We start from the raw sequence: 22,138 nt of genomic DNA on the forward strand, positions 1-22,138 counted from the left end.
GGAGATACTCTTTCCCTGTTTGCACAACTGAAAAGTCCCAGCATGTCGTTTCTTTTTCTGCATATCCCAAGCATAGTACTAAAATGAAATATACATGGAATAGCCACGCAAGTGTAGTAAATGGGGGCAAAACCACAACATAAGCTTGTTTACAGAACTCAGATTTGCCTTTTAATTGTACTTATCAATGTTAAAACACTAGAAGGGAATTTAAGGATTACTGCTAGGATTTCGGGATATTGACAAAATAACTGGAACTCTAAGCTGGGCAAGAGCTAGAAGTTGTTTAAAGAAAAAGAGGAGGAATCCCTTATTTCCAAAACTACACATACCACAGCTGCTCTTCCAGCTCTTTTTAACGTGGAAACCAAAAATGAAGGTCCAGCTTTTGTTAGACATGTCAGTACAGAAACAGCATGCTTAAAAATCTTGTTCCACATGCTTTCAAACAGCAGTTCATATGAAGTTCAATAGCTCTGAAAATTGACAGTGGTCAAGTTCAGGCTCCATGACAACCAGATTCATTCAAAATAGACGGTGAATAAACTGAGTTATTTCATTAAAATAAGAATACTCAGGCTGCAGCTCCCCAAAATCCAAAGCTGACTTAGATTTGGCTGCTCTTTTCTCACCTACAACCCTCCTTACCTTCAACCACTGAATGCAGACCAGTCTCTTGCACCATGTCTGGCATCTGCCTCAGTCCTGCTGAGTCAGTTCTGCAATTTTGCATGATGCAAAATATTCACCTTTTTTGATCAATTTTCTGCTGACTCTGCACACCTCCAGAGCCCAAGTCCAACTTTCAGCTTCAAAACCTACACAGTAAATAAAAACCTAATTGTTCTTTTTAGCACATGCATACAGCTGATACATTTATATTCTGCATAATACTACTTGATCACAGAAAACTGTATTTGCATTTTTGTGTAGTCTTTGATATTCTGGACCTTTGAAACTCACAGTTCCTAGGTTAGGGCCAGAAGTCCAAATACTTACTGATACTGGAAGTAAGGTAGTCATGCTCTAGGACTGTGCTGGGGCAATAAACAGGGCATTCTGCTCATAGACGGAGAAACTCATTGTATCAGGCACTATGGGACACGACAAAATAGTGATCCTGGCCTAAAAAGCTCACTATTCTAAACAGACCGTGTTTGTCCATAGAAAGACAAAACCAGACAGCTCACAAACTTCAGCTATCTATAATAAGGTTTGCTGTACAGGCTAAGAATACAGTATAAGAGAAGTAAAGACCAAGATAGCTAAAGTATTTCTGACAGTTCTTGCTGAACTGACACGGAGCACCCTGAAGACCACAGCTAACATCTGGTTTAGTATCGACAGTAATGGACCCCACCTCTACTTCAAGAACACAAGTGAAATGTTTACAGGCTTTTCTATATATAGTTTCTGTCTGTCATAATAGTCTACATAAATAAATTTGAAGAAATAAATTTAATGAGGCACACCAACTACAAACTTCTCTGATGTTAGGAAGCAAAATTAACAAAAAAAGACTTCACCACAGTAAAATCCAGCACCCTTACCCTTCAGTTCTCAGTGTTCCAGCCCAGTTATACAATAGAGAGACTTTCACAATATGCTTTAAGTCCTAACTGAGGCTCAGGTTGACTACTACATACACTCAAATACATTTCAGTTAAGTGTCGCAAAGTATTTGTACTTCAATATATGAATTAACAAACGTGAAAACACAACTTATCAGATTAAGTCCTTCAGAAAATCAATTTCATTTCATTATTAAAAAATTGGTTAAACCCCCTTAAATAACTGTAGAATGACTAGAATATAGTCCCACTGATACAATCTATCCTGTGTTCCATCTCTACTCCTTCACACTTTTTCCACATACCATTCCAACCTTGGTGGTTGTGCTGTATTGCCATAATTCATACAATATCCTTCCACTGAGAAAATAAACCATTATCCAGGTGCCTGTAAAATATGTAAGCATTGATTAAATCCCAGCAAGTTTCTTCTTCCTCTTCTCTGAAAATAAGCACACTCATCACTGCACTGGAGAGCCATGCTCCCTTTTCTCCCCCTCCATCCCATGGTTCTTTGGTTCTTTTTTGTACAATAGTACACATTACATGGGACTCAAGGACAATTGCCAAAACACCCGAAAAGGCAGGGATCTAGGTATTCTCACTGAAACTGAACACATGGTTTCAGATTCTTGCCATCTAAGGAACATACTAAACTGTCAAGAACGGCAGCACTCCCCCTCCATCCTTCCCAACTCTCAGGTCTACAGATGTGCCCCCTTGCTTGGAAAGCTTTAGTGTTCCCACTGAATACACAGTGAACTCCATGACCTAATTAAAAACTGTTCACATCTTCATCAGGTTTATCCCCTGCCAGTTTAGTAAACTGAACTGGCTCGGCAAATGGAAGAAAAACTTACGCTGGCTCGTAATGCCACTCAATGTAACTTCCCACCAAGTATATGCCTTCACAAGCTGATCACACTCAGGGTTACTACTAACAAGAAAAGAGCAAGTCATAGACAAAGCTCATCTTCCTGGCACTTTTCCACCTCATGATGAAACAGTTCATGTAGCTAAATTAGCAGTGAAGTTTTTTCCTTTACTTACATAGTTTTTTTTTCATAGCTTCTTAAGCTGGCCCAACATGGAAAAGCAAAACAAAAATGCCAACAAAGAGAATTTGCAAGTATGCTTAACCAAGGGAGAATGCGGACAGACACAGCCTCTTGTGATCCAATGCAGGCTGCTGTCACAACAGCCATGTCATAGTCCCCTGCAACATCCAGGCACCAGAGTAGGTAGGGGTTGCAATGATGAAGGCTACAAGTCCATCTGCATCCCATCTTAATCCCCCTTGGTCTTTCAAACCTCTGAAGCAGGAAACTACTATAATTTTTGTATCATGCTCATGAGGTAATCTCTCATGCATGTAACATCAGAAGGCACTCAAACTATGGCAAAGTCTTCAAAGAAGATCAACAACAAAAAAATGCACAAATGGGTTTTCCTTTTCTTCAATACAGTAAATACATGAACAGAGATTCCACATTTTCATCAAATCATTCACTCCACAACTACAGCCCTAACAGTTCTCAGAATGTAGATTACTGTCAGCTCCAAAAAAAAAATTAACAAAATATAAATCATCCTAACATAGTATTTTTTAATTAAACTAATTCAACACGGGCTTAAGTTCCACCTGTAGGTCGTTTACTGTGGCCTTATCCCCAGTTAAGGAAATATTGACCTAGAAAACTCTCACTGAAGAATGAGATAAATTAACAAACTTCAGTAAATATTCGTATAATCTAGTGATGAAGTCAAAATACCTTCTTTTACAGATTTAAAACTCTGAGGTCTTGTTTTCCTATTTTGTTAGCCTCCATCCCTACTGTTAAGCATAACATTAAAGCAAATCATAGAATCATAGGATCATAGAATAGTTAGGGTTGGAAAGGACCTTAAGATCATCTACTTCCAATCCCCCTGCCGTGGGCAGGGACACCTCACACTAAACCATGTCACCCAACGCTCTGTCTAACCTGGCCTTGAACACTGCCAGGGATGGAGCATTCACAACTTCCTTGGGCAACCAATTCCAGGGCCTCACCACCCTCACCTAAAGGACTTCCTCCTTATATCCAATCTAAACTTCCCCTGTTTAAGTTTTAACCCATTACCCCTTGTCCTATCACTACAGTCCCTAATGAACAGTCCCTCCCCAGCATCCCTGTAGGCTCCCTTCAGATACTGGAAGGCTGCTATGAGGTCTCCACGCAGCCTTCTCTTCTCCAGGCTGAACAGCCCCAACTTTCTCAGCCTGTCTTCATAAAGGAGGTGCTCCAGACCCCTGATCATCCTCATGGCCCTCCTCTGGACTTGTTCCAACAGTTCCATGTCCGTTTTATGTTGAGGACACCAGAACTGCACACAATACTCCAAGTGAGGTCTCACGAGAGCAGAGTAAAGGGGCAGGATCACCTTCTTCAACCTGCTGGTCACGTTTCTTTTGATGCAGTCCAGGATACGGTTGGCTTTCTGGGCTGCAAGCACACACTGCAGCTGGCTCGTGTTCATTTTCTCATTGACCGACACCCCCAAGTCCTTCTCCACAGGGCTGCTCTAAATTTCCTTTTTGCCCAACCTGTAGCTGTGCCTGGGATTGCTCTGACGCAGGTGTAGGACCTTGCACTTGTCATGGTTAAACTTCATGAGGTTGGCATCAGCCCACCTCACAAGCCTGTCAAGGTCCCTCTGGATGGCATTCCTTCCCTCCAGCGTATCAACAGAATCACACAGCTTGGTGTCATCGGCAAACTTGCTGAGGGCGCACTCAATCCCACTGTGCATGTCACCAACAAAGATGTTAAATAAGACTGGTCCCAACACCGATCCCTGAGGGACACCACTCGTTACTAAGCTGCAAAATTTTGCTGATTTTTAAATGGTATTATAATCCATTAAGAATTCAAGCACCCTGCTTAAGTCAGGTACACATGTGGATGCATGCACACACAGGGAGACAAGCCAGTACAGACAGTGGGTATGCATCAACCAATGAAAGCTCTTACACTCATTACCACACTGAATAGAGTTTTCACCATTCATGGCAGCTCTGTACCCTTACAAACTATTGCTACAGGTAGTTCGTTTGAGACTCTCTAACACTTTTTCTAATAGGAAAAAAAAAACCACAAGAATGCACTTGTTATATTCTAATATGACCTTCTACAAAACTTTTTTTAGAATTTTATCCAGTAATTCCTCATCAAGCCTTCATCAATGTATGGAATATTCCACAAAAAGATCTAATTTAAAAGTATTCACAGATGAAGAAACCATGACACACTTTCATCAGGTGGAACAGATTGTTCATTACCATCAACCCTGTATTATCTCCTGGCTTATCAATATAGAAGACAACAACTTTCTGGTGTGGAAAAAAAGTTATGAATCTAACAAGAGGCTACAGATACCCTGCCACACCGTAACTCAATCCCAGTTTGAGAGCTAAGAGTTCAATTCACACTCATGTTTGGAACAAGTTACCTTCTGTCAGCTCATCCTCACGAACTGGCCACATACATACATACCTACACGTATACACCTCTTTAGCCCACTACAAATGTGACTTTGCTTTTCCTCAGACAAAAGAAATAGAAGGTTAAGGCTAAGGATGAAGTAGCACATAATTGTTAAGCCAATCTAATAATTTGCTGCGACCAAAGGAGTGGAAAAAAAAGGAGAGGTATTGGGGAAGGCTCTGTTCTGCCCACATTCATCCTCTTCCCAGTCCTCACTGCTCTAGCTAACTGACCCCAAAGAAAACCAACTTTTTTTAGGATTGCTTACTGGTTTTCTCATACAGAGAGATGATGGCAAATTATTTGAATAAATAGGCCTTTTTTTTTTTTACATTCTAAAGGTTTAAAGGTTGCAAAGAAGTTGGTTCATTTATTTTTTTAAGTAAAAAAATCTGTATTATAGTATGGTATTGAATGTGTAGTTCAGGCTTAGTCTGTCAACTTGGGATAATGTTGATTTGAATCCCTTTTTGACTACAGTCACTATGGAGATGTATGGAATTCATTTCTGAATATTCTCTGATGGCAGTCATAAGACAAAAGTCTAAAAGAAATCTCTCATCAAGATAAAAGCCCTGGAAAATTTTCTCTCACAGTGAGCCCTTCAGATTAATTTTGACTACCTAGACTTTTAGGATGGCAAACAGAAAAAAATGACACTTTGGGACAGTGCATATAGACTTCACCAATTCCAGCAATGAAATACTGGGTATAAACTGATCCATCTAATGCTCTCCAAGCTGTCTTTGGTTCAGGAAGCAGACACTGCTTTAAAACTTTGACAAAATTATCTATTTCAGTAACTCTAGGACATGATAAGATTATGCAACTTTCTGATTATTTAACAGTACCTCTGCCAGCATCAGAAGTTGTTAGGGTTTTGACCAAGGGAGTTTGGTTTCCTGTAGCATTTTTTTTCCTAATAAATATTCCTAAAAGTATTTTAATAAGAGGCTGCAGAAAGGAAATGAGGACAAATTAAAAAAGAAATAAAACAAAAAGGCTTTTAAATCCTGACCTTACAGAGCTCCAAACAGTACTCAAGATCACCACATCTGAAGTATCCAAGAAATAATAAGGCAAAAAAATCTTTTGTGTCCCACTGAAGTCCTTGCAAACTACCGAGAATAGCTCACTAGATGGAAAGACTCCAAAACAAAGCCACTTTTCCAGCAGATCTTCTTTTTTAATTTGCTACTAATGCTACTGAACTGGTGCATTTCATGTAATGATGTGCTGTCCTTTTTAACAAAGCCTGCTAGAAAAAAAAGGTAGCTTTCTATATAGACCTGCTGTTTCCTAATTTGTGGAAGAGCTCAACAAGAAGGTCATCAGTATGATCTGACAGACTCCAAGGATGATGTCAGCAGAGGTATCCTTAGGAAGAATGTAGTTTTTTCAGACGCATCTGGAATAGTATAGCAACATATGAAACCACAGGGGCATAGCAAGAGGGATAAGGAAGATTCAAAGCTCATGCCAGGTGCACCAAATGGATCAACTGCAGCCTAACAGACTCATCTCTATAGTCCTTCATGTTACCAGTGTCCAGTACACAGCAAATAGAAAACTCTGACCATGACAATGTAGTCGTCTAGACAGTCACAACAGAAAACTCCCTCAAATCATTAACACCATATGCTACACTGACATTTTCTTCTCCAACTTAAGTTAAAGCCACATTTAATGCCTTCAAAACTGGAAATGTCCTCTTCCCCCATCCCACCCCTGTGTTTTGGGGGTTTTTTTTTTTGATAAACAATAAAACACCACCTTTGGAAATAAGCCAGAACTCCACACTGCTAATTTGAGACTTCACTTGAACTGAACATAAAGAAGACTTAACAGCTTCAGAGCTTAAGAGAAAGAGATCTCTATGGAGTTCAGTGGCCCTACACTGAATCTGAGGAAACATGGATCCTCACATAGATTTGCAGCCAAGGTCCGATCTTTTTTGCTTAGAGATTTTTATTCAAAATATTTCAAGGTAGCTTCATACTGGATTTACAGGAATTACTAGAAAGCATAAAGGCATTCTTCATGGTTGATTTTGTGTTTAGCAAAGAGCAAGAGACATGTTAACCTATACAGACTGTATCTGCTACAGACAGCACTTGAAAACACTGAGCAGTCTTCCTCCCTTTCATGAAAGGGTCAAGGAGATGGATGACATCCTGAAGGGCAACAAAGACAGACAAAGTCAGAAGTTCTGAAATGCCAAATAATTAACTCAAAGCAAGTTAGGGAAAAAGAGAAACAAGACTTTATGAAAAATATAATGGATTGCTGAAGAAGGGCATGGGAGAGGGGGAAAAACCAGCACTAAACATCAAAGTAGCTGAACCATTATTTGATTAAGGATCCTCAACTACTCCTAGAAATTGAGTAATGCCATGTTGTTCGTCTCAAGACAAAGGTCTTTAGCCGTGAAAAAAACCAAGCAGTATGAAGAAAGTTAACTGCAGAGCAGACTGGAAGGAGACTCAAAGCAGAAGAGAAGATGGGTGGGATTTGAACACAAAACCAATTAAAACAAAACAAAGAAGTAATAAGCAGCTGAAGAGATACAGCATTTATGACTAATACTCTTATTTACTAACCAAGAAGGAACCAACTGAACATATTCAAAGACAAGTATTGGAATTCAGAATCGTGTTTGCCCTATTGCATGTACATCCTGATAGCAGGCTACTTGATAACCTCACCTAGAGCAGGGGGCCTAATGAAACAAAAATCTTCAAACTCAGAGAGTGACACATTTAAGAGCACTCTCATATAAGAATGCAAAAGTAAGAATGCATGGAGAAATGATGCCCTGTGAGGCACGTACGGTGCTCCTGCCTTCAGTTCTCCCAAGAGAAGCAAAGGAGGTAGACAGAAAAATTCCCTTACTTTCCCCACACACACACTTTATAGAGTAAATGTATTGTCCAATCTTCCACATTTATATTTGAAGTAATTTCACATAAAGACAGATATTAAAATATGGATGGATTCAAATATTAAGGAATCAACATTCCTGTCTACTTTTCCACCCAACAGGTAAATAGTTACCAACAAAATTTAAATAACTTTAATAAAAACATTAGATACATGAATCCATGAAAGTGAAACAACAGCATAATCCCAGCAGCTCCGGTCACTTATTTAAGAGGACAAGCAAGCATGGAATTTCCAGAAGAGCTGCTTGTTTCTTTGGTTTTTAACATAACTGGTCCAGCTGGTGGTTATGCTAAGACCAGGCTATCAAGAGAAATGTTTTTTCATATGTCTCCTTTGTGTAGCAGGAACAAGAAAACTAAGGATCTCCACTCTGCAATTTAGCTTCTGGTATCAATAAGGTATGTTCACATCTTATAGACAGCTGAAAAATACCTTTTATTAGAGCATTAACTTTAGAAACTTCAATTCAACTTTCACTTTGTCCAAAAAGGGACAATACATATTTTTTGTGCACATATATATCTTCAGACAATAGAAAAGTCAAGTAAAAAATCAGAAGTGTATGAGATTGAGGAGATATCTATATTTTGTATTGTTTTGTGGTAATGTTTGGGACAAGGAACAAACACAGAAAATTAAAATCTTAGTGTTTCTTAAGAGGTTTTAATCTTCAAAATTTTGGGGGTTTTCTCCCTCAAAACCACTGTTCTTACAGGGGAGAGAGAGAAAGTAAGAACAAGTGAGAAAGAACAAGCAGGAGAAAACACTAAGCAAACAAGAGACTGAGCAAGTAACAAAAAGAGAGGTGCTTGAGAGACCAAGCACAAGAAAGGACAAGAGAGAAAAGGGCATGAACAAAAGTTCAAAAATTATAAAAAAGAGACAAGTGAAAGCGAGAAAGAACTAGAAGAACAGCACAAGTGAAAAGAACGCAAGAAAACACATGCATCAGGAGTAAGCAGAAGAATTATAAAGCAGTATAGTTAGAAACCAAGCAGGAGAGTTGAAGAGAGAACTCCCCAAGTAAGACTGTGGTAGCATATGTTAAGAGCGCATGTAAGCAGGACAGCATCAGAGTGAGAATATCAGAGAAGGAATGTGCATGGAAGTTTGAAATAGCAAGCAAAAATCAGAGAGGCAGAGCTGGGGGGGGCAGGGACAGACAGATTGGTGAGTGATTTACTACAGGAGGGGTGGCAAAAATTCCTCAGAATGATGTTCTCCATTAAGTAACAATGCTATCAGAGCCAGTTAACCAACCCCTGACTCTTCTAGGAGGAACCCTGTTCCTGTCCACCCACACAACTCATTCCATTATCTTGTCAAATGTCTGAGCAACAGCACAGTGTACCAGGTCTGGGAACCGATCTGACTGAAAAGTAACCTCATTCTCCACCCACACATACATCCAAATGTTATATATATAAAATTATACATTTCAGCCAACTCAGTTTCCAAGTCTGATTCACTGGTTGGTCTTACAAACAGCTGTGCCAACACAAAGCAGGTGGGAACAAGTAGCCAGAATCGGAGAGGAGAGCTGCTTAAAAGTGGTGACTGCCTTCAAGGAACTCATTGTTGCACACTTTGCCTCAAAACGACTCTTTCAAAAATTTCCCTCAAAGTGCTTCAATGGCTCTGCATCTTGCAGCATTAACTTTATGTCAGTTTGCTAATATTTAAACTGTAAACCAAACACGTACAACATCATCAGATTAAATCTTGTGTATATCACACACCCCTCCCAGATGAGGTAAAAAAGAGTTGTTGCTTTTCATCTTTTTGCTTCTTTTTTTAATCAATTATTTCAAATTTGGAATAGGTACGGTTTTGGGGAGAGCAAGGTAATTTTCACTACACTCAGAGAAACATACAGACTTCATTGGGTGGAAGCAGAAAATGGTTTAGAGCAGAATGAAAAGGGGGTAGAAAATCGATGTTGCTTATGCTTTTCTCTGTGTATACTGTTCTCTGCTCTTCCGCCCTTCAGCGTTCTCAGCACTGAAATTCTGTATAAGCCTGTGGTCTTGTCTCCATATTAGAAGATGGAATTATCTTCTAGTGAAAAAGAGATAATGAAGTCTTCTCAAAGATGATAATGAAGACTTATCATAGAGATAATGAAGTCCACTCAAATTTTCCCCAAGTTTAAGAAGGTATGGTAGTAGCAGAAGACCAGTAGTTTCAATCTTTACTCATCAGCTTCTATTAGTTTGCATCCCTTCACTGCCACTACTACCAATCAATGTCTCAAGACTCAGTAACAAATTTGGTCAGCTAAAACTAGAACAGAAATTAATTATTGTGAAAGACAGTATTTCAGACATTTAGCAAATTTTCCTTCATGAAAGCCAACCAAACCCAAGCATGCAAAACTGTGGTTTACACATTTGGTATACACTTACACAGTTAACCCACTGCTCCTGAAACTATTCACTCTCAAGTGGTTGAGCCATAAGCCTGAGAACTCAGTCCTAAAATATCAGGTAGGAGAGGTGGGTGGAACCTTCTATACTAGTAAGATGGAGATGTTTCAATCACACAAGCCAGGCAAATACCATATATGTCTCTTTCTCCTTCTCTGTGAAAAAGTTTTGTTGATGTCACAGAATCAGAGACTGTGTTAAGAAATGTTACGGCAGGCTTGATAAATTTTTATATGTTTTGCAACATAATCTTTATTTGCACAGTCAAATGTTACTTTATTCGTTGAACAGATGCTTATCATGTATATCAGGACAGGACATGGAAAACAAAGCTATACGGTTAATACCAGCTATACCACAGATACTCCATTAGTTCTTTCCAAAATTGAGGCATGTATATCAAAAGGGAAAAAGAGACTGCAAGTAAAAAAAAATTTAAAAAATAGTTCTTTATGGGTTTTTTAGACAGGCAAATCCCCTTTTGGAAAAATGAGTTTGAACTCTAAATGCCCCAAATTTCGAAAAAATCTTAAGTTCCTTGAACAGAGCTCTATCTGGATATGCTGAGTCACTCTCCAACCTGAAGAGACTGCTTTTCTGTGTTACAAAGCACTCAGAATATAAACTCAAGTCAAATTACACTAGAAATACACAGCATCCTGCTATTAAGATGTAAGACACCTAAACTCTAAACCTCAGCTCTGTCCATTGCGTCACTGTGTAACTTTGGGCAAGTCACTTTACATTTTTTGCTTTCATTCCCCTTTAAAAAGCAGTTCAGTAATATCTATTTGTCTCCTATTAGCAAAGCAAAAACTGCTGCATGTATGGAAGGCAACATGACATTAGGCGCTATACAAAATGCCTAAAATCACCAGAACTCCTCTCCTCATCCCAAAACCCAGCAATTCAGCGCCTTAGCTTAGGCTACCAATAGATTTTTCTGTACATTAGATCTTGATAATTGAAAAATATTTTTACACGAGGCTAAAAGAATCAAAGAATCTCTTAGCAGTTGCTAGATTCAGATACTAAAATGTTAGACCTCTGCACACAAGCCTGTGAGAAAGTTACAAACCTGAGACTAAGTGCAAGGTCTGGACAGTGTGCAATTATTAACAACTTGTAAATACAATAAATTTTTTTAGGTACACCAGACCACCAAAAGCAAGAGAATTTTCCTGGTTCTGTCAGTGAGTGCTTAACTAAGTTTGGGATTTTTTTTGGAAATAACTAATAATGTCAAATGCAACCCTACTGAGGTTCTCAAGATTAAAATATATGAGGAATGACCATGCTTAAATACATAGAATATAATGCATACCTGTTTCCTCAAATATGTAAATAAGCTGGCACTGTCAAATTTCAAGCTCACTGGTTTCAGAATATACATAATAACTAACACATAACCTAGAAATTGTATTTTGGGACCACTGTATGCTTGCTAAAAACACACCCTGAGCTGCAGCCTCACCTCAAACCACAGATCTCAAATTATTTTGTTTGATGCAAACAAAACTTTGCTTTACATACAAAGATTCAAATTAAGAATTTTTTTCTGTAAACAAAGTAGCAGTAGTCAAGAGAATGAAAGCATATAAAGAAGCCTGTATCAGAAAATACCAAGTGAAATTTTTCAAATATGGAAGTCTAAAAATTAAATTCTTCATCTCATATTGAAAATTTGGGATAGAAATAATTACATATCCTCATGTTTCAATAAACTTAGGTAGTAACTTAAAGACTTAAATCTTAAAAAAAAAACTGAGGCCAACAGTATGGCAAAATACTTGTTTATCTATGTAAGCACTATGTAAACCTAAGATGATACTTTGAAGTAAAAAAAATAAATAAATGAAATTGTGAAAAAGATATAGAGAATGATGAATGACATTGGGAAGGTCAATGAAGTCCCTTCTCTCTCATTACAGACCTTGGAAATATGCACTAAAGGACACCAAACATCAACTAAGACCAAGGAAATCTTTTTCACACACAAAAGAATTATTTACTGATCTCACTCAGGACATGTCCCTGATGCAAACAAAAAATAAAACATCCCACAACAATTTTTAAGATATATAAATTATTACATTGGACAGAATGGGATTAAAAAAAAAACAAACAAAAAAAAACCTTCTGTTTCAGAATGTAAACCTACCATGAACTCATTAACTTTTCAGTACTAAGAAAATATTTAATGACATGAACTACTCCAATTTGGTGTTTCCTTCATCCTGAGGTTTTCTTTTAATAAGCATTTAGAAAGCTTACTGAGATTTTTTTTCGAGGGGGGTTATTAAATAAAAGCCCCACACCCTACAAATACTTGTAGTCTATACACACACAAATCATGGATACAGACTGATCCTAGGTCACTGATGATCTCTAACATTTCCAAATGCAAAGCGCCACATGCATATACTGGCAGAGCTTCAGAGGATCTCTTCAAAATGTCAAGTTTGTCACATAGGTACATTCCTTCCCTTCACATACAAAATACTCAGCTGAATGTCCCTGTGTATCAATACATGCATTTTACTTTTAGATTTCACTTCCATTACAATAGTAGCTAAAATGAAACAAACGTATTTTAAAATGTTTTGTTCACCTTGAGGAACATTTTTATAAATTGTGCAGAAGAGAGAATGATTTCAAAACATGACACTTGAACTTTGTGTACTATAAGTAGAACCTGTTTTCTCCTTTCCTGAAATAACTGGATGCAGGTTAAGAACATATATAGCAGAAAATCAGAATGATATACCTACTTTATGCATGTATACAACTATTTCTTTCCATTATAAGAAAAATAAATGGGGAGTTAATCTATAATTTAAAACAGAGAACCCTAAGATAAAACACATAACTCGGCCAACATGTTTTTCTTGCTTTATTAACTTTTGTAACAAGTTAAACAGAAATATTTTAGCAAAAACTTGTGCTTCGGTTTACTCCAACTGCCTAGCAGTATGCAAACTACGTAAAGGGGTACTAGGTGTTACCTTCAAATACGCATTTAAAAATTGTCTCAAATTCTAATGGCTTCTTACATGAGAAAACTATTACACAGGTTTCTAGTCCACATCACCTGAAGCAAAGCCAATCTTGATTTAAAAATGACAACAAAAGCTGTCAATGTTATCATTAACCACTAAGGTAAAGCAGCCAAGTACTTGCACTCCCTGGATTTCTCAACATTTCAAAACTAAGCTCATAAAGTTTTAAAAGGTCCATGCTGTGAACATGACTCTAATTTAACTCCATAGAGATACGTAAATGAATATTTTTATGGGTAAAAAGCATGAAAGTAGACTCATATGAACACTGTGATCTGCAAATCATAATGGCACACTTTGTAAAATAGACAGGTGAAAACATCCCCACACAAATCCTACAAAGACAGAAGATAACCCTTTTCTAAGGATCACATCAGATGTCATTAATGACTTGAATTCATGCCTACTTATTATTTCTTAGACCTTCTATCTTTAAGATTTTGTACAACAGACTTACACAGACTCACAACCCTTTTTATTTACCAAAAGGAAAAACAAACCACAAACACATACACATTTACACAATGATGGAACAAAAATGCTACATAAGAGAACATTGGGAATGAATGGGTAGGCACTTCAAAGTCATGAAATAGTGATTAAATGGAGAAAGAAATAATACTTATTCATGTTGTACAGTACAAATCAAAATTTATATATCAGATCCTGGGCAAGGATGTACTCCTCTAAGTAGTACAACAATGCAATATCACGCGATTTTTAGCTATGCCCTTATAACAAAAACTTTAACTATAGTTTAGAACTCAATATCATATATACTCTTTCCACTCAGCTTTCAACATAAATTAATCATTTATGATGCTGTCTCTAGTAGACATAGTTAACAGAAAACATTAATTCACTTAGGAACTAAACTTGTAAAATGTCATGTGTATTAAAACACAATAAAACTGTCACAAAAAGTTTGAGAAGATACAAGGGTCATTCAAAATGAAGCTGTAGTTAACTGACCTCTCCCCAGAACTGTTCCTACAAGCACTTCTGATCTGGGGGGAAAGCATTATACCAGTTTGTAGCCTTAACATATACAGAACTTCACTTCAGCAAACATCTGGTCTCAGTGGGAAGACACAGACAGGTATGTACAATCACATACATGATCGGCATTTGCAGTAATGCTCATTTTCCTGTAGAAGGGCCTGCCATAAAAATCTCGACTCCTGCAGGCACACTATGACACTGACAGGAAAGCCACCCTTAATAAAACACAGAACTCTAAGCTTGTGAACATCTGATCATGGTGAAAATGTACATTAACCTGCATTATTCCACAACTACGACTCAGTATTTATGAGTTAACTTCTACTGGGAAGCAAAGGGAATCTGCCAGGATCTTCATGCAACAACCATTTCTTATTAACAGACATCAAGGTATTTCAAACACTAACTTGCAGTTCTTGTCAACCCATTAAATCAGTACCTACTTACCCCAAAGTTAGAAAGAGTAACAACAAAGCAGCCACAATTAGACACGATCCAGGAAAGTTACTGAGCTTCCAGTATCAATAAGCTTTTGCAAGACTGTATTAGAAACTGATTTGTCTGTTACCACACACATACCCCATATGTATTTCATGGTTTAAGTCCTGTTAACACTGTATTTAAAACCCAAGAACATATGCTGTGTAAGTAAGAAAAAAGCTGTAGTTACTTACAACTGGACAGATCAAACAGAGATGAGTGTAAGGAAATTAGTTTTTCAGGAAAATGTAGAAGTAAGTACACATCAGCTTCCCTACCAGACAATATTTTTATTCCTCTTTTTACCCCTTCCTTCAGTAGAACAGTAAACTGATAGCATGGACACAGAACTATTTCCCCTCCAGAGGAAGTGGATAAGCTATGCTCCAATTCGCTCCTCAGTGACAGGTCCACTGGCAAAGTAAATGAGAAGTTATTAGTAATTTACATAGTTCACAAGAACAAAATTCAGACTTGAACACACAGGCAAACAGGATTTTCAGTGAACAAAAATGTCAAATATCAGTGTTTGAACCCAGGAAGCCAAAATCCAGAGAACACAAGGTTTTGGGGACACAAGGATTTAAAATTTCACTAACAAGTTTGATTTAATCATTAAAACGTCTTTGACTATGATTGTGACACTAGCCATTTTACTGGTTTGATTTTTTCAAGAACTCAAGATTCAGTCAAAATGTTTTATTACATTTTGAGAAAAGTAACTCTGCCATTAGAAATCAATGGAAATTTGTACATTTCCACTTCATCATCCACATAGACATTAAAAAGAGGAAACCTTTCAACACATCTATATTATTAACTATTCCTTTAACTGACTCAAATCAGAGTCTATTTTTATTTGCCTCCGGTGAAAAAGAAAAAAAAAAAGTTTTGGAGTGTTATATAATACAGAAATTGAAAGCTTGGTTTCTCACAGCTGGAACAAATCTGACACTTAATGGACTTAATTTCACTTTCATTTACTCAGTTTCACTTTCTGGTTTTTAGTGCTACCAAGACCCTGGAAACTTTGCAAGGAGTATGTTTACAAATAAGTGCTAGATTATGTTATTTTAATTACAGAAACATTTTCACTGCTTTTAAGAAATGATATATTTGGAGCTGAAATTAAATTGATTATCATGTCTTCATACAGGGTAACTGAAATAGCTACTATCTATACTACAGAAGCTCTACAGTATTTGCACTGTATGGACATAAGTAGAGCTGACTGGGAACTACCTTCTATGTTTCCCTAGACCTTCAATAGGTATTCTCCTTGTAAATCATATGGATAGGGCATTTCGGAATGAATCAGCATATGATTACATCAGTACCTTTCCTAGTGAGCCACTTCATCTCCAACCTTTTCAACTGCAGAAAAACTCACCTATGCTTTAGAGACTGCGGAGGGAAAGGGGGGAAGAGCAAGGGAGGTGAAAGGAAGCCTTATGAAGACAATGGGACTTAGCCTGTCTCATCATTCTCTGCTTTCTAGTTAGAGAAGAGCTCCGTTTCAGATCTGTGCTCCTAGACAAGTAAGCCATAATCAAGCACCCACAGGTACAAGATTCACATAAAATGAGGGGAAGCAGAGCTAAACTCCAAATAAAGCTGTGATAAGTATGAACTAGAGACCTATTCTAAAATAATAAAATACACTTGTATTAGTAAAAGCAGTTATTTTTTTCAGTTATGTTGGGATAAAAGAGAATCAAATGCAGGATTTTACTTTCCTTCCCCATAAGGAAAAAAAGATAAGCAATGAATATTTATTACAAACTGTTACATTAATTGTCACAGGCCTAATGTTTAGGCCACTGTAATTCTATTGGTATATTGTGTCATATTGAAGACAAAGTATTAGGTAACTGTACATACAGAATTTGTCTTCCTGGAAACAACAATTGTTTCTAACTATTGAAAGTTTCTCCAGTGCTTCTAAACCATCAATAGACTACAGTTCCTGTAACTCTCCTCTTGAAGGACTCATGAAGGTATGGAAGAAAAAAGAAAATAAGAAGGAAACGGAGAGTATTCCTCTTCTCAGAATGTCTTGTTTATTTTTTGTTTCCACTCATAAGCTTACAAGGAAGTCATGTTTGCCCAGAAAGGGTTTTTTGTATTATTTCAAATAGTCTTAGAGAAAAAAGAAGTCTCACTGCATAAACATATGAAGGCTTTTAGGCTTCTTAAAGTCTGATGAATAAGAAAGTTCTTACATAAATTAAAAAAAAAAAAAATTCTTACCAAACTCTAACCAAAAAAAAGAGATGAAACTGTAAACTTAACAAATAATCTATTGTATTTAGTCATAAAGACAAAAGCAGCAGTTCTCTGTAAATAATCCTATTCTAAAACAACAGATCTATTTACAAAAAGATTTCAGAAGTTACACAAGGCTCCCATGTTCCCATAAACAAAGGTACCAGAAAGTTTTTTACTTAACTTTCGAGAACAGTTCTCAAAAAAAAAATTAAAAATTACCCTGGAAAAACTAAACATATACCAGGTCTTTAGTTCTTACTCAAAATATAAGATGTAACAGCAACTTTCAACCTACAGCCCCATAGTCAGAAAACACCTAAAATGCAGGTTTTTGGAAGAATGCTGAAAAGATATTCTAATTATAGCGACAAAACTGCTTCTTTGGTAAGAGTCTGTACTAGTCTTTACCACCCATTTCAGTTCAGATTAACCTGTAAAATGCTATCGTAGTAAATAAAAGTACATTTTTTCATGTGTTGAACTACACTTCTTTCAAACTACCATACGACCATGTGGCAGGGTTTCAAAAACGTTAGCATAAACTAAAAGGGACTTTTTCACTCTATGTTAAGATGTTTACCAACTGATTTGAACTGAAATGACAAAAGTATCACAGTAAGCCCATTAATAGGCAAAGACTAATAACACAGTTAAACCAGACACGTTTCTTTGCAAGGTCCTGTCAATTAAGATTTTTAAATAAGGTATATGTGTTCGCACATGTCCTAATTAAATGTAGCTTTAAAAGCTTAGACAAGGCATACAGTTTTTACTAGGTACCAGTCACATTTTGCTGCTCTGTTTAAACTATTGACCAGCTTGTTAAAAGTCATTTATAACCATCACATGTTAATTCCCAGTTTACGTAAAACCCAAATACTTTAAAAATTGATAAATTCCCAATGACTAGCTCATTATTTTACACAAGTAAGAAAATACTAACATAAACTGACACTGAAATAGAGAACTCTTGGCTGCTATTAGGTAAAATTATCCTTGTTGCAGCTTCTCTGTCACTGTCCAACGTGGGGGAGGGGATTCCAATGACAAGTTCTAAATCCACCCAAGTATTGATTCAGGAACTGTAACACACTGCTCATGTAACAAATTGTCTTTCTTACCTATCTGCCTGGTAACAATATTAAACTATTGCCATATGTAAACGAATACACAAAAATTTTATAGAAGGAACTGTTCTCTCTTAAGAAGATCATACTCTCTATTCAACTCTGAACAAGATGTACTTGCTTTACTCAAAGAACATTAAAAAACCATGAATTAAACTCAATAAGCTTCACAAACTTTGACAGAATTTTTAATTCATGGCAGAAAATGAAAATTTAACACTTCACACATATTCTACTTCAGACTGCAATTAAGAACACTCTAGTTCTAAATAATTAATATAAGCCAAAACCATGAAGTGTAGCTTATGAAAGTAGCCTATACATACGCACACACACACCCCAAGTTCACCAAATACATACAGATAATAGCTAGCAAATACTAGCTCATACTCAAGAGTTATTTGCAGTGTTAGTATTCCAATTCTACAAAGTGTAATTAATTTTCCAAAATTATCCAACCTACTGAAGATGGGGGGAGGGTGATGTGGACAAAAAGACAAACAAGTTTACCAAAACTTTTTAGGGCTACAGATTATTCCAAAGAGGTAAATTAAATTCTGCTTGGTTACAGGCAGGTAATTGAAAACTATGATGAACAAAATGTTTGCTTATTTATCACCAGGTATCATCGACGTATTCTTCAGCTTCACACACCTTTTCTTAAGGAAAGAATGAAATACCAACATGATAATAAAACAAGTTGTTAAGTTATACTTATCTAGATCCCACTATAATACTATACCCATGCAAGTGTGACTATATATACCTACTGGCAAAAGTTTACAGCACACTCTCATTCAGATTAAAACAGTAGGTTGTCAAAAACATGCTTGTTGATTTATTTTGTAGTCAGATATTCTGTCTTTGTTAATCTTAAAGAACAATGAATGTTTATTTCCCCAGATGACTGTGGAGTAATAGGAGAACTAAGTAACAGCAGCAATCTAGATACATGATCAAAGAACCCCTACATGGCTTTGGACAGACTAAACTGAAAAACTTCAAAGCTGACTGAGATTCAGAATTGCACAGATTTCGAAATTCCAAATTACAGTACTTTTAAATGCGTTTTCTGATGGGGGGGGGGGGGGAGGAGGGGGAGTGGGGGGAAATGCCACTCCAGAGAAGGAGCACCCTCTGTATTGGATGAGGTCTCCAATTTCTTCAGCAACACAACGCTGAATTCCTAAAAGACTGCAGCGTGCTATTAAAATACAGAAGTGCCTCTGTGTCCCTGCACCTATTTCCCAACTGCTTCTCCCTCCTCTTCCCCACCCCCCCTCCAGAATGACAGTCATCTCACACAGGTACTCCTTCTACATCGGCCTCCAACTTCCCCACCTATCACTCAGTCCCTCACACGGGTGCAGAAAGGGGCACCCAAAACCTCCACCACAACAGGTGCCTGCTCAGCTGATGGTTCAACTCCTGACGCCCTCCTCGCCTCCCGCTCCCAGACCGGGGCGAGACCTCGCACCCGCCCACCGTAGGGCGTTGCGCATAAGAGCGAGAGGATCCAGGAGAGCTCTCTTCCTCCATTGCCGGTTCCGCGGCCCACCTCGCCGCTCTGCTTCCCAACCCGGCAGCGACAGCCTCTCCCGGACGCCGAGGGAAAAAGGGCCGCAGAGGCCCCGGCGGCCGCCGCCGCTCTCCCCCGCCGCCGCTGCCTCCCGGCCATGCCCGGCCTGCCCCAGAAGGGGGCGGCGGGAGGGAGAGCGGGGAGGAGGCTAGTCCCGACGCCCGGTGCGGGTCCCGGCCCTGCCAGAGCCAGCCCGGCGTTCGGCGGGCCCTAGCGTTCTCCCCATCTCCTCTCTCTAAGATGGCAGCGCAGCTGCCCCCTGCGCTGCGCCCCCTTCGACCGCGCCGGGCCGGGAGGTGGCACCAGCTCGTCCCGCTGCGCAGCTCCCCGCCACCGGCTGAGGCTTCTCACTTACCCGTGCGGGGGGCTGCGGGCCCAACGCTCCGGCCCGGCTTCTTCCAGTCGAGGCCTCTTCCCTCGGGCGGCGGGCGCGGGTAGGGCGAGGAGAGAACGCTTCTCCCAGCCTCGGCCAGGGGCCCCGGCGCGGCAGCGCCTCCCTCTTGTGCGCTCCGCAGTCCGGCCGCCCCGCCGCGCTCGGGCCCGCACGGCTGGCGGCGGTGCCGGTGCCGCTCGGGGCGCGGAGGGCACCGGCCGTGGGGTCTGTCCACTGCGCGCGTTCCTCTCTGGGCGGCGAAGAGGAGGGGGGGCCCGGCCCGGCGGGCGGATCCGCGGCGCTTCCTGGCCGGGCTGGATTTTCTATCGCTCACAAAATGGCGCGCGTTCCAAACCTGCGCAGCGCCCGGCGGCGGCAACGGCAGGGCCCGGCCTCACCTCGGCTCGGTGGCGGTGGTGGCGGCGGCGGCCTGAGCCCGGCCAGGCAGCGCGGGGACAGCGGCGGGCGGGCGAGCGAGCGAGCGGGGGGAGGAGGAGGAGGAGGAGGGGGTGGGGGGGAAGCGCAGCGCCGTACCGAGCCCCCGGGAACTCCTCGCTCCCTCCCTCTCTCCTTCCCTCCCTCCCCCGCCTGCCAGCCTCTACCTCCTCCCTCCCCGCCCGCTCCTCCTCCCTCTCCCCCTCCCTCCTTCCTTCACGAACCGGCTTTGCCAGGCCGTCGCGCCGCTGCCGTTAAGGAACCGCCGCCGCTGCTTGTAGCCGGTCCGCGCCCGCCCGCGCGGGACGAACTTCTCACGCGTCCCCGCCGGACCCTCAGGGGACGGTTGTTTCTTGGAGTGTTTTGTTTGTTTTCTAGTGCGATAACGTCTGTGGCGGCGGTGGTGGGGAGGAGAAGGGATTAAAAAAAAAACAAAAAAGAAATAAAATAAACTCGGGGTTCGGGCGGGAAGAGGAGATTTTTTAAAATAATTTTTAAAAAAAAAGGTAACTGACAAAATGGCGGCGGGGCGAGCCTGTTTCCATGGCAACTGTCAATCACGAAGCCCGGCTGCCCCACCCCGGCCGGGCGGGAGTCGGTGCTGACGTGGGGAAGGCGGGGAAGAGAGCGACGGGTGAAGGGTGGGCCCTGGTCACCTAGGCAACCGCTGTTCACCCCCCTCCGCCCTCCGGCGTGTGACGGTATCCGTGCGGCCGCACCGCTGCAGGCCGGGATGGCCCCGGCGCGCCGGGCCGTGGGGGAGGGGGAGCGGCAGGGCGGGGCGGAAGCCCGTAGCGGCGCTGGGGGAAAGAGGTGGAGGGGAGCAGCTGCCCTTGTCCCTGCCGCACCGCGGGCGCCTTCACCGCCCTTCCCCTGCCCGCAGGGGGCGCCGGCAGCGCGGCGGCCCGAGGGAAGCGGGGACTGCGGCCGGCGGAGGCGGGGCCCTGCCAGCCAAGGCTAGGCCGAGCGGAGCAGGGCAGGGTTATCTCGCCGCCCGTCGCATGGGGAGGCTGCAGGAGGGCTGCGGGGTTCTTGGAGACCGCCCTGGGACCCGGGAGGAGCGAGGGAGCTGGGTCTCTGGGATTCTTGGGCACGCAAAGGTCTTTCTCGGCCCTCCTCTGCAGTCCCTATAAAAAAGAGGAAAGCAATCCACTTAGGAGTTGCATCGCCTGGCAGATGCGGTGTAAGTGTGCTCGGCCAAGGGAGCCTCAAGTTGCTGAGTGAAGGCTCCTTTCCACTCGTAATTGCAAAGCATCAGTGCAGCTAGCTGAAATCTGTGACAGGGATTTCTAAATTCTGTTTTCTGGAATGCCCACAAAGATCAAAAAGTAGAGTATGGCCTTTAACT

The 22,138-nt window shown here is 40.5% G+C and overlaps 1 protein-coding gene across 1 annotated transcript in view; it reads right to left on the reverse strand.

Moving 5' to 3' along the window:
- The window catches only part of DYRK1A (dual specificity tyrosine phosphorylation regulated kinase 1A), an 89,488-nt gene extending 68,725 nt beyond the window's left edge, over positions 1 to 20,763 (reverse strand). Inside the window, exon 1 of the mRNA XM_034074466.1 lies at positions 20,338 to 20,763. The gene's annotated coding sequence lies outside the window, so the exon portion shown is untranslated. The remainder of the gene's footprint in view (positions 1 to 20,337) is intronic.
- Between the last annotated feature and the right edge of the window lie 1,375 nt (positions 20,764 to 22,138).

Source organism: Melopsittacus undulatus, chromosome 2 (genome assembly GCF_012275295.1).
Source record: "Melopsittacus undulatus isolate bMelUnd1 chromosome 2, bMelUnd1.mat.Z, whole genome shotgun sequence".
In the NCBI taxonomy this organism is placed as follows: domain Eukaryota; kingdom Metazoa; phylum Chordata; class Aves; order Psittaciformes; family Psittaculidae; genus Melopsittacus; species Melopsittacus undulatus.